Here is a 12,755-nt window from a genome sequence, read left to right as displayed (position 1 = left end):
ATGTGTGTGTACTTTGCGGATTGATTCATTTTATTTGACTTGATTAAAGGTGTTTTGAAAGGGAAACCATAAATGTGAGGATAGAAGGGTAAAAAATGTATATCCACATGTCAATTTTCTTTGCACTCTAGAGTTCCATAATTAAGGTTTTAAACTAAGTTACAAGAAGGGTGCAATAATATGCCCTTGCTAAAATCCTCAAAATTCAAGACTGCAAAGAATTTCTGTGTTTTGTCACCCATAATTTATAACATCACTATTGGTAACCATCCATTTAAAAAAAAAATATGCCAAGTGATGAGACCCAGGGGCCTATATTTGGTATTAGCTGAGGTAGGCAACATCTCATTTCTCTTTGATCCACCATTTTTTAAATGGACACATTAGAAGAATTGGCACCTGGATATTCTGTAAAAATTTAGTCTCTTGGACCTTCATCCTCAGAGGTTCCAGTTCAGGAGGGTTGGAATGGGACCCAGGAATCAGCACCACAAGTGATTGAGATGCCAAGGTCTAAAACTCAAACTTTGAAAACCATGGGTCAGTGAGATCCATCCTCTCCCTACCCCAGTGGCACTCCTGGGCATTCCACAGTGCAAATCTTTCTGCAGTCTGAGACCCCGTATTATCCTTTAGCTGGCTTGTCTTTAGAGCCCCAGTTCACCTTTACTATTCTGCAGAGAAGAGATTAGTTCTTGAGCAAGGTTTGCCCTCTCCTCCTGATATGAGCTTCCCCCAGCACCCCACATCATTACCATAATTGTCTCCCAACTTCTGATTAGATACAAACATGACTCTGGCAATCATGTTTCATCTTCAATTTGTAATTGGATGCAATATGGTGATTATGCATCCTGATCGAAGGTCATTTCCATGGGGTAATAAGCACTAACAATAACATTCTCCTTGGGATGTTTTTGCTTTTGTCTTATAGCTGCATGTCCTGTCCCAACTTCCCTTCTTCCAAAAGGAGAGTATTACTTCAGCATCTGCTGCTGTTTTGCCCTGATTTTCTCATCAAACATACACACACACAGACACACCCCCCCCACACAATCTCATTCGGTGGATCTGTTGTTAATTAACTGCCTCTCATGGCTAGTCCTCCTTGGGCTCTCCCCTTCCTGGAACAGTCCCTCTAATATTCATAGTCACTTAGAATGGAATTGATAAGAATGATCTGTGAATCACTTCTGTAGAAGAGTTTCATTTTCCTCCATCAGTGTATAGCATGTCTCTTCCTTCCTTTTGTCCTTCTCATAGCCTCTTCTATTAACAGAAGACTAATTTTATTTTTTATTTTTAAAAAGATTTTATTTATTTATTAAAAGATTTTATTTATTTATTTGACAAGCAGTGATCACAAGTAGGCAGAGAGGCAGGCAGAGAGAGAGGGGGGAAGCAGGCTCCCTGCTGAGCAGAGAGCCTGATGTGGGGCTTGATCCCAGGACCCTGGGATCATGACCTGAGCCAAAGGCAGAGGCCCCAACCCACTGAGCCAACCAGGTGCCCCAAGATTTAATTTATTTATTTGTGTGTGTGTGTGTGTGAGAGAGAGAGAGAGCACAAGCAGGGGGAGGGTCAGAGGCAGAAGGGGAAGTAGGCTTCCCTCTGAGCAAGGAGCCCGACTTGGGACTGGATCACAGGACCCTGGGATCATGACCTGTGCTGAAGGCAGATGCTTAACCAACTGATTCACCCAGGCGTCCCAACAGAAGACTAATGTAGTCATCCATGGATCATGCTGTTTGTCTCTGCCTCCCTCCCTCATCCTTCTCTCTCAGTCTCTCCTCATCTGTAAATGGGGAATTAGCATGCTAAAATATAAGGAACCTAGGCTTGGAAGCCAGGTAGTCCAGTCCTGCCACTTATTATCTGTGTGGACCTGGGCAAATTATCTCACTTCTCTGAGCCCACAGTACCTTGTTTATATGATGGGAATCATTGTGCTTAACAGTATTTTGTATTGTCTGAGGTAATAAATTATACATATGAAGTGCCAAGCTCAGTGTGAGCAGTCAATAAATGCTGATCATTATTTTAAACCCTACTACATAGGGTTTTAAAAAAATGAGATGATGTGTGCAAATAACTTAGAACAGAGCCTGAGTAGTTGCACAACCCTTAACTGCTCCCTTGCCAGTTACTTTTTTTGGAAAACAGAATGGGAAGGCAGGAAAAATATCATTAGATTCTCAATCCAAGGGTTTAAGGAATCCTCATAATTATGCCATCTTGCTTCAATGTGGTCATATCATCGAATATTTCCAGTGTACCTGACCTAATTAGTGCAACAGACCACATTTCCCATTACTCCTTAGAAGGCTCTGTGTCTTCCTCACTGTGTGGCATAAGCCACCTTCCAGAAACCCTTACATTATGATCTGTATGGCCCTCTGTGTGGACTGCTCCAGGGCTTTGTGATGGTTGATATAAATTTTACCTTTGGAAATCATTGTCCACCTTTCACCTCTTTTTTTTTTCTTTTTTCTTTTGTTTTCTTTTCTTTTCATTCCTCTATTTACCCTGCATAAATCTGATGGTGGCATTCAAGACTGGAGAGGATGCTAAATCAAGGTCTATATTCCTATGCCACCCACCATGTATTTTATTGAATTTGATTTTTTGGTTTGCTTTTCTCTAAATGAAAAAATCGTGGTGGTTTAGAGACCATAAGTCCAAAGTACTTTTCTTTTTTTTAAAGATTTTATTTATTTATTTGACAGACAGACAGAAATCACAAGGCAGAGAGGCAGGCAGATAGAGAGGGGGAGGCTGAGCAGAGAGCCCGATGCTGGGCTCGATCCCAGGACCCTGGGATCATGACCTGAGCCGAAGGCAGAGGCTCCACCCACTGAGCCACCCCAGGCACCCCTCCAAAGTACTTTTTAAAAAAGATGTTATTTATTTACTTGAGAGAGAGCAAGAGAGCACAGAGGGAGAGGGAGAAGCAGAGTCCCAGCTGAGCAGGGAACCTGATATGGGGCTAAATCCCAGGACTCTTGAGATCATGACCTGAGCTGAAGGCAGATGTTTAACTGACTGAGACACCCAGGTATCCCGAAACCACTTGTTTTAAAGGGAATTGACTTTCAAAGATATCAACTTATTTATTCAGGGCTAGGAAGGGGATTCATGACATATCTGAGGCTAGGCCAAGGCCCTGACACTAGTCAAGATGCTATCCTACATCACACTGCTTTTTAATTTATTAAGCCATAAGTTACAGACAGTTCTTCTCTTTTTATTTATTCCCAAAGTCCTCCATTTTTAAATTGTTTCTGGCCTCCCAGTTATGTGTTGAATCATGTCCCTCAAAAATTATTCGTTGAGGGGCACCTGGGTGGCTCAGTGGGTTAAGCCGCTGCCTTCGGCTCAGGTCATGATCTCAGGGTCCTGGGATCGAGTCCTGCATCGGGCTTTCTGCTCAGCAAGAAGCTTGCTTCCCTCTCTCTCTCTGCCTGCCTCTCCGTCTACTTGTGATCTCTCTCTGTCAAATAAATAAATAAAATCTTTAAAAAAAAAATTATTCGTTGAACTCCTAACCCTCAATGCTTCAGAATACAACCTTATTTGGAAATAGGGTCTTTGCAGAGGTAATCATGTTAAAATGAGTTCTTTAGAGTGCACCTTCATCCAGTCTGATGTCTGTATGTAAAGGGGAAATTTGAAAATTTGGTACAGAGACAAACACAGGAAGATGGTGCAAAAACACACAAGGCGATGATGTCCACATGACTGGAATGATGTGCCTACAAGCCAAGGAATGTGAAGGATTGTCAGCAAATGCCAGAAGCCAAGAAGAGATAAGGAAAGATTCTTTTCCATCAGAGGAAGCCTGGCCCTCCTGACATTTTGATTTTGGACTTTTGGCCTCTAGAACTGTGAAACTATATATATATATATATATATATTTATTTATATATATATATATATATATATTTATTTATATATATATAAAGATTTTATTTATTTATTTGTCAGAGAGAGAGAGAGCACACCAGCAGGCAGAGGCAGAGGCAGAGAGAGAAGCAGGCTCCCCACTGAGCAAGGAGCCCGATGTGGGACTCGATCCCAGGACCCTAGGATCATGACCTGAGCCCAAGGCAGTGGCTTCACCCACTGAGCCACCCAGTCATCCTGAAACAATATAGTTTTTTAAAATTTTTATTTTTTTTTATTTTTAAAGATTTTTATTTATTTATTTGTCAGAGAGAGAATGAGAGAGTAGGGAAGGGGGAGCAGCAGGCAGAGGGAGAAGCAGACTCCCTTCTGAGCGAGGATACTGATGCGGGGTTCAATCCCAGAATCCTGGGATCATGGCCTGAGCTGAAGGCAGCTGCTTAACCGACTAAGCCACCCAGGCACCCAAAACAATAAATTGCTGTTCTTTCAAGCCACCCAATTTGTGGTAGTTAGTTATGGCAGCCCATGGAAACTAATACACCCAATTTGGATACTTTTGTAATCCCCAAAGTTTAAATATTATTAAATCAGAGAGGGAAATTTGTCAAAAGAGTAAGTACCTAGCACACACGATTAGTCTAGTCTGCTTTGGATTATACTGTATTTGTACTTGGGAGCTAAACAAAATGACCGTGGTGTCTGTGTTATGATTGCCCAAGCCTTCTACTAAATCCGTAAAATCATTTTATTGTTGCTTGTGCATATTCTGAGATTTGTAGGATTTGTGAGGAATACATTTTGGTTGGTGGTTACATATAGTAGATGTGATGGCCAGCATCGTTTTTCTAGACATAGTTATAGTTTTTGAGGATTGTTATAGGTCCTCTGCTGTGTGGCATTCTCCAGATACACCTTTGTTCTCTCCATCTTGTTTTCAAGCCAGTGCATCTATCTGGGCCTTGCTAACAGAAGGTCTTTTATACTATTGCCTTGGTAATACAGCTGTAACTGAAATCTTACAGGACAGTGACAGGATCCAAGGATAATTTATTGCCAAACATAGAAGCAAACAAATTCATACCAATAACTACCTTCTTCCTCATCTTGGCACTGGTGCAGTTACTAAGAATTGTCAATACGCGTATAGTTGTTATCTACACTGGGAAATACTCAAACCAGACCTTATGACAGATGTTTTGGAATTTTCATTAACAGGGATCTTTGTTTGTAATCTTCTTGATGGTGTTTTCCCAGGGCTGTGTTTGTAGTGCTGCTGAAACTTAGCTGGCTAACAGTGTGCTGTGAAGATTGCATTGAATTCGGGGAGAAGAAACAGGGCTTATCTAGCCATGACTAAAGCAACTGGTGATGAAAATTGGTATAACCTTACATTATTAATGGGTACTGTGAGACAGAATGAAAACAGTAAGGGCCTTGGCATCACCCCAAATCTTGTTCAAATTCTGTGTGACTTTAGAAATATGACCTGAATTTACTGAGCCATTTATATATAGTATAAATATATTTAAATATAATTATATAGATCATATATGGTAATATAGATATGAAAATTTCAAATACTTCACAGGTAAAAAAAAAAAAAGGATAATATAGCAAACATAAATACACTCATCACCAACTATATATTACAAATATAGTTGTAACCTCATGTATGTCTTTCCACAAGCACATATTGCTCCCTGCTCCCTGACCCTGCCTCTCTCTCCAGTCCCACCACATACCTTCAAAGCAATTCATACTAAAAACTCAAAAAGGCTCTGACATACAGAAGATAAAATTGCTTCTGAAATCGCAGGACTTGGTAGAGACTCTCTTAGTGCTGGGTTAATTAATACTTCTAGGAAAAGGGCTTGATTAGGGAAGTCGTGGATGGTATTTCTACTTTTTAAATATAAGTTAGACTATGTGAGGAGGATATTAGATTTCTAGTAGGCTGCATGGTTTTCTAATTTTTAAAAACTTTATTTATTTGGGAGAGAGACAGAGAGAGCACCAATTGGGAGGGACAGAGGAAGAGGGGGAGGAAAAAACAGACTCCCCCTGAACACAAGAACCTGACGTGGGGTCGATACCAGGACCCCTGAGACCATGACCTGAGCCAAAGTCAGATGCTTAAACAATTAGCCATCCAGGCATCCCTAGGCTACATGGTTTTCTGAACAAGACGAGATTAGTTAGTCCCTGTAATGAGTTCTCAGTACACATTGGCTCTGTGTAGGTGTGATTAAGTTTCTGTATCTACTTGGCTGTGTCAAAGTACCCAGATATTTAGTCAAACATTATTCTGGATGATTCTGTGAAGGTGTTTTTTGGATGATATTAACAATGGTGGAGGGGGCGCCAGGGTGGCTCAGTTGGTTAAGAGTCCAACTCTTGATTTCCACTCTGGTCATGATTTCAAGGTCATGAGATCAAGCCCTGTGTCAGGCTCTGTCCTGGGGTGTGTCCCTCCCCACCCTCAAAAAAATGACCAAAAATAAATTGGTGGTGGGTTTTGAATCAAGTTGATGACCCTCCATAATGTTGGTGAGCCTCATATGATCATTGAAGGCCTTAAGAGAGCAAAGATCGATCTTTGCTGAGCAAGAAGGAATTATGCCTCTAGATTGCCTTTGGACTAGAGCTGCAGCATCAACTCTTCCCTGGATCTCCAGGCTACCAGCTTGCCTTGCAGATTCTGTTCTTATAAAGCCACCATAATTAACAGAAGCAAATTCCTTATAATCTCCCTTTCTCTCTCTCTGTGCACAAACACCTCTCTCTCTCTCTCTCTTTTGGTTCTGTTTCTCTTTAGAATCCTGACTAATACAGTGGGTTAGGCAACCCCTCTTTTGTTTTCCAAAGGGTAAAATGGTAGGTGCTTTCTAATCATCCTGTTGGTTCTTATATTTCCAATATATATGCACATACCTCATACCTTATGTCACTCCCCAGTGCAAAAATTCTCTGTGGCTCCCTCTGTTTACCAGGTTAAGTAAAAAATGCATTGGTCCAGCATTCCAAGCTGTTCACAGTTCTCCTATTAACTACGTACTTATAGTCTTATACTCTAAATTGTATCAAACCACTCTGCATGTAACTTTTCTTAAATTTGGAAAATATTCTCTCTATTCCCTGGGTCTCCTAAACCCAAAAGAGGACAATTCCTATAATGTTTTACATTTCTTCTAGAAGTTGGAAATTTGTGAGAATAACACACAGTCCCTTTTCTCGTGGAGTTTACACTCTGGTAAGGAAAATAAACAACAAACAAATAAATGAATAAGTAAATATGATAATTTCAGATAATTAAGACTCTGAAGAAATTGAAATAGGGTAATATGTACACAGTGATTTTAGATTGTTTGCCAGAGATGTCCTCACTCTGGGGGTGACATTGGAGAAGCTATAGCTCTTGCCTTCATAGTTCTCACAACTAGTTGGGGACACGGGGAAGTAAACAGAAGATATAATTTGGGGCATGAATGGTATGTGGGAGTACAAAAAAACAGTACCTAACATGGTCTGGGAACAGGGAAGAGAAGGTATCCTGGAAGAAATGACATTCAGGTTAAGATCTATAATGTAAGTCAGAATTAGGCAAGGGGAAAAAAGGGATGGGAGTAGGGGGAAGAAATGGGAACATTCTAGGGGCGCCTGGGTGGCTCGGTGGGTTAAAGCCTCTTCCTTCAGCTCAGGTCATGATCCCAGGGTCCTGGGATCCAGCCCCGCATCGGGCTCTCTGCTTAGCAGAAAGCCTGCTTCCTCCTCCCTCTCTGCCTGCTTGTGATCTCTATCAAATAAATAAATAAAATCTTAAAAAAAAAGAAATGGGAACATTCTAGGCACAAGTAGTAGTTTGTATAAATATCCAGAAGTGAGGAAGGGCATGACTTTGGGGGGAGATAAAACCAGTTCAGTTGGTTGAAACTTAGATGTGAGCATGGAATGGTGAGAAGTAAAGCTAGAGAATTAAATTGGGCCAGATCATAAAGGGTTTTGTGTATTCTGCTAGTAAGGTTGAGGTACTGAGATGAGTTTTATTATCATTATTATATTATTTTCTTTCTACACAAAAGGAAATTGTGTCTCAGAGAGAGTAAATAATTTGCCCTTGGTTTCATAGCTACTAAGTGCCAGAGCTGGGCCTGAGATCTATGTCTGTTTGACACAACTACACCATGCTACCTTCTAAGGATTCAATGTAATGATTAATTTCCTCATAGGGAACACCAGGTAATGTGGTTTGGCTACAACATACAGTATATTTAGGAAAATAGTGGGTCAGAAAACTAGAAAAGTACATTGAGGCCAGAGTATGAGGGGCCATGCTTAAATGCCTGCCTGATGAATGTATACTTACTTCGATTTTACAGATGAGGAAACTGAGGCTCAAAAAACTAAGAAAGTTGTCCAGGTTTCAAGGTGCATAAGTGGTAGAACTGGATTTTAACTGAGGTTTAACTGTGCCAGAATCTGAGGTCTGTGCCATTTCTTCAAAATTTTTTTCCCTACCATACTTTCAACTGCTTTCTCTATATTGGCTCTATCTACTCAGCTATGCAGAAAAACAGAAAACAAAACTCCACATATCTGGGGCACTTATTATATGCCATGAACTGTATAAAATCTTCTGTACTCAGCAGATCATTTAGTCCTTCCAGCAGTGGTGTAAAGTACAGCATCATATTTACTCTCATTTTATAAATGAGGAAACTGTCTTGGAGAGGCAGAGTAACTTGTCTAAATTGTACTGTGATTATATCACATAGCTGTGTATGTAATGGTGATAGTTGAAGCTCTAGGAGTAGATGTGTTTACTGAGGAGGATAATGAGGGCGACAGAAGAGAGAGAGAGAGAGAGGAGAGGAGAGGCAAGTAAAAAGGAAGTGGAGGTGTCTTAGTCATCTTCTGCTGCCATAACAAAACACCATACACTAGGGAGCTTAAACAATAGGAGAGTTCTGGAGGGTAGAAGTACTAGCAGATTTGGTTCCCTGGCAAAACTCTCTTCCTGGCTTAGAAAAGGCTGCCTTTGTGTGTGTGTGTGTGTGTGTGTGTGTGTGTGTGTGTGTGTGTCTATTGGGGGGGATGCAAACGAGCTTATAATGGCACTAATCTCATCATGAGGGCTTCACCCTCATGACCTTATCTAACTTCTATTACCTTCCAAAGGCCCCATCTCCTAATACCATCACATTGGGGGTAGGGCTTCAACATAAGAATTTTGAGGGAACACACTTCAGTCCATAGCAGAAAAGAAGAGAAGAGAAGAAAGAAGAGAAGAGAAGAAAAATCATGAAAGTGTGAATACAACCTGAGAATGTCTACAGGAAGAGAGAGAAGGAGGCAAAGGAACACAGAGACAGAGATGATAGATAGTCAGAGGAGTGCTGTGCTCTGGAGGTTGGAGTGGGGGAAGGAGTTTTTAGGAGGCAAGGGCCAAGAGTTTGGAATGGTTCTAAGTCACTACAGTGGACAAAGTCACATGGAAGTGCCTAATTGTTGGATTTGGTCACTTGGGATGCTTCAGAGAAGTTGCAACCAGGAGGCTGGTGGGGACAGAGGACAGACTGCAGAGTATTAAAGGAGAAGAGAACAGGGCACAGGTGGATGCAGAGGCTGGGTAGAAACAGGGCAGAGAGAAGAAGGAGAGAATTCTGGTTGAAGAAAACCAATTTCAAAGGGAGGATACTAAGTGATTTTTGAACAACTGACAGGAAGGGGATAGAAGAAGAGAGACTGAGGTTCAAGTAAATCAGTGAGGGTGGGGAATCAGTAATGAAGTGAGCTCCCGGAGTTGTGGGAGGGGAGGGGGGCTGGGCAGAGTTGGAGAGCTCAGCTGTGGACAGGAGCATATGTTTGGTCCAATGGACACAACATAGGTTTTATAATATTAACGGATTTGGTTCTTATTTCTTGGTTTGACTACTTCATAACTTATGACCTTGTTGAAATCATTTAATCTCTCTCACCTCGGTTTCCATAATTGCCAAATGGAGGCAATAATAGGACCTATTTCTTATTTATTTATTTAATCTCTACACCAAGTGTGGGACTCAAGCCCACGACCCTGTGATCAAGAGTTGCAGGCTCTTCTGACTGACCCCACCAGGTGCCCCAATAGGACCTATTTCTTAGGGTAGTTGTGAGAATCTAGTAAGATAATAGCTAGGAAATCATCTAGCATAAAGTCTGGCACCTAGGAGTGCTCCATAAAGGGATGATGAAGGAAAAAGCAGAGGTATTAGGAAGAGTGAAATTAAGTTGGTACATATGAACTGGGCTCATAATTTAAAAGGTAGCCTGAGAACATTGTTCCTTGCCTAGATGGGGTCTGCCAGTGCCCCACTGTGGTAAATGTTAGTGTTGCTCACTAATATTACTGGTACTTTTTCTTCTGGGCCCACAGTGGGACTATACTTTTCTCCTCTCTTGAAGTTAGATGTGATATGATTTACTTTGGTAAATGGAATATGAGCAGAAGTGACATGCTTAGTTTCTATGTGGAGCACTTAATTGTTGATTCTCAATTCTCTAGTACTCTCTTCCTCTGCCTTGCCAAATGGGGCAGTACTATGCTAGCAGAAATGCAATACTGAGCCAACTAATGGAAGACAGTTACCCAAGATAGTCACCCAGACCTGTGATGGGAAAGTAAAAAACTCAGTCTCTTTTAACCCACTGAGATCTTGAAATTGTTTGCTATTGCAATAAAACCTGGCCTATTTTGATTTATATACCAGAAAAAGCAAAAGCAAAGCATCCCTTAATTTAATACCTAGTCTTTGAGGACACAGCATGAAAAGTGAGGATAAAGTTAATGTGATTGGTTTTTAACAACTTGCCAGAATTTATAATCCCCCAAATTAATGTTCTTGCCTTCAAAGTAGTCACTGTGGGATTATATAATAATTTAAATGATGTTAAAAACAGTTATGAAATTACTTTTACATCCTAGCCTCAAAATTGATTAATTTAGTCATTTATTTTGTGCCAGGCACTGGGAATACAGAGATGAAAAGACATGTTCTTTCCCCTCCAGGAGTTCATAGTATTGTAGCAGGAAATATATAAAAGTGTTCTAAAATATGTAAGTGTTTCAATGCATGGCAAGGTCATAGATGAGGAAATGGTCAGTTCTACCAGAGAGATTCAACTAAGGCTTCATAGATGAGAGATGACTAGGTGTTCACTAGACAGATTGGGGGTGGAGGCGAGGCTATTCCAGGCAGAGGAATAACAGGAACAAAGGCATGGAGAGTTGAGGTAACATGGAACACTTGTGTAAGTGCAGGTGTTTCTATTTGTCCAGAGCCTAGTGTGAGAAGGGGATGCTAGAAGACATGAAGGCTGGCAGAAAGGTGTGAGCACATCATGAAAGGCCATCCATTGTGCTAGCCAGGACTGTAGCATAGGCAGTGTGATTCTGAGGCCAGTGGTTCAAAATCCTTTTCTGCAAAAGAAAAATGATAATGGCACTACTGCTTATTTAGTAGGATATTAATGGTGGCTTCCTAATGTCTCAAAGTTCATCACTATTCTGAAAAAACATTACCTGGATATCTGTCTCCCTGTGTTTCTGATTAAGTATGAGTCTCTCTACTTCCTTAATAGCCTCCATTCTGCTTTCATGTTTTTGTCCTATTTTTGGATTATGTTTAATCTTTTTTAAAAATTTTATTTATTTGAGAGGGAGAGAGAGAGAGATGAGAGAGAGCATGAAAGGGGAGAAGCAGACTCCTTGCAGAGCTGGAAGCCTGATGTGGGTCTCGATCCCAGGACTCCAGGATCATGACCTGAGCCGAAGGCAGTGGCTTAACCCACTGAGCAACCCAGGCACCCCTGGATTATGTTTAATCTTAAAACTCATTTCAAATTATTTGGCAAGTAGGTATGAATTCTAAATCAGAGTATTGTAGAAACATTGAACTCTAGAGTTAGAAGAGGCTTTTTCATGTAACCCAGGGCAAGGTGTACTGGGTATCAGTAGAGTCCCACTCTTACAGGTGGGACTTTGTCCTCAGGTCCTCCCAATACTCTTATATTTAACTTCCCATGTTTTGTGTATGTGACAGGATGAGGCTTGGAAAGCCACCTCAAATACCATGCTGTCATCTCAGAGCTCTGATTCTAGGAATCCAGTTCTCAAATATTGCACGTGGATGAGTGCTGGGAACAACCAGCCCCAAATATCCAAATTAAATTTCAGTTCAGTCCCTCTAGTTTTACTAGTGTTTCTCTTTAATCCTTATACAAGATGCTTGTTCCTCCCCCAACCCTTTTGTATTTTACAGAGTTTATTCAGAGTTCTTTTCTTACAGTATACTCAAGGATGGGCAAAATGTTCTTGACATTTCAGTCAGAATGGTAATTTCTGGGAATCAATTTACATATGCATTGGGTGAAGTGTCCAAATCTTAGTGAACAATGATGAAGGATTTGCCATTTGCACATAGCACAAAAACAATGCAATACTCAGTGACTGCTTTGGAGACCTAATAGAAGAGTTGAGTAAAAATTTTACAATGCCTGTTCCTGGTACATTCTGTTAATTAATCATTGTCTAAAAGTTCAAGGGTCACATGATAGAAAAGGGGTAACCCCTATTAAAAGCCTCATTGTGAAGATGAAGTGTTAGTGTCAATTCTCATCTTGAGAATTATAATTGGATAAATAAACATATAAATTATAAGACTTTTGATAAAAATATGCCATTTTCAGTGATGTCAATGTAATATCCCTTATGATTTTGAAAATTTGAAATCAAGCTAAGTGGTATATAATAGGAAACTTGTTAAATAACTCATGGTACAAACACAGGATGAAATATTCTATGGTTGTAGTTG

The sequence above is a fragment of the Lutra lutra genome, chromosome X, assembly GCF_902655055.1.
Source record: "Lutra lutra chromosome X, mLutLut1.2, whole genome shotgun sequence".
NCBI classification, from domain to species: Eukaryota; Metazoa; Chordata; class Mammalia; order Carnivora; family Mustelidae; genus Lutra; species Lutra lutra.
This window is presented reverse-complemented; position numbering follows the sequence as displayed.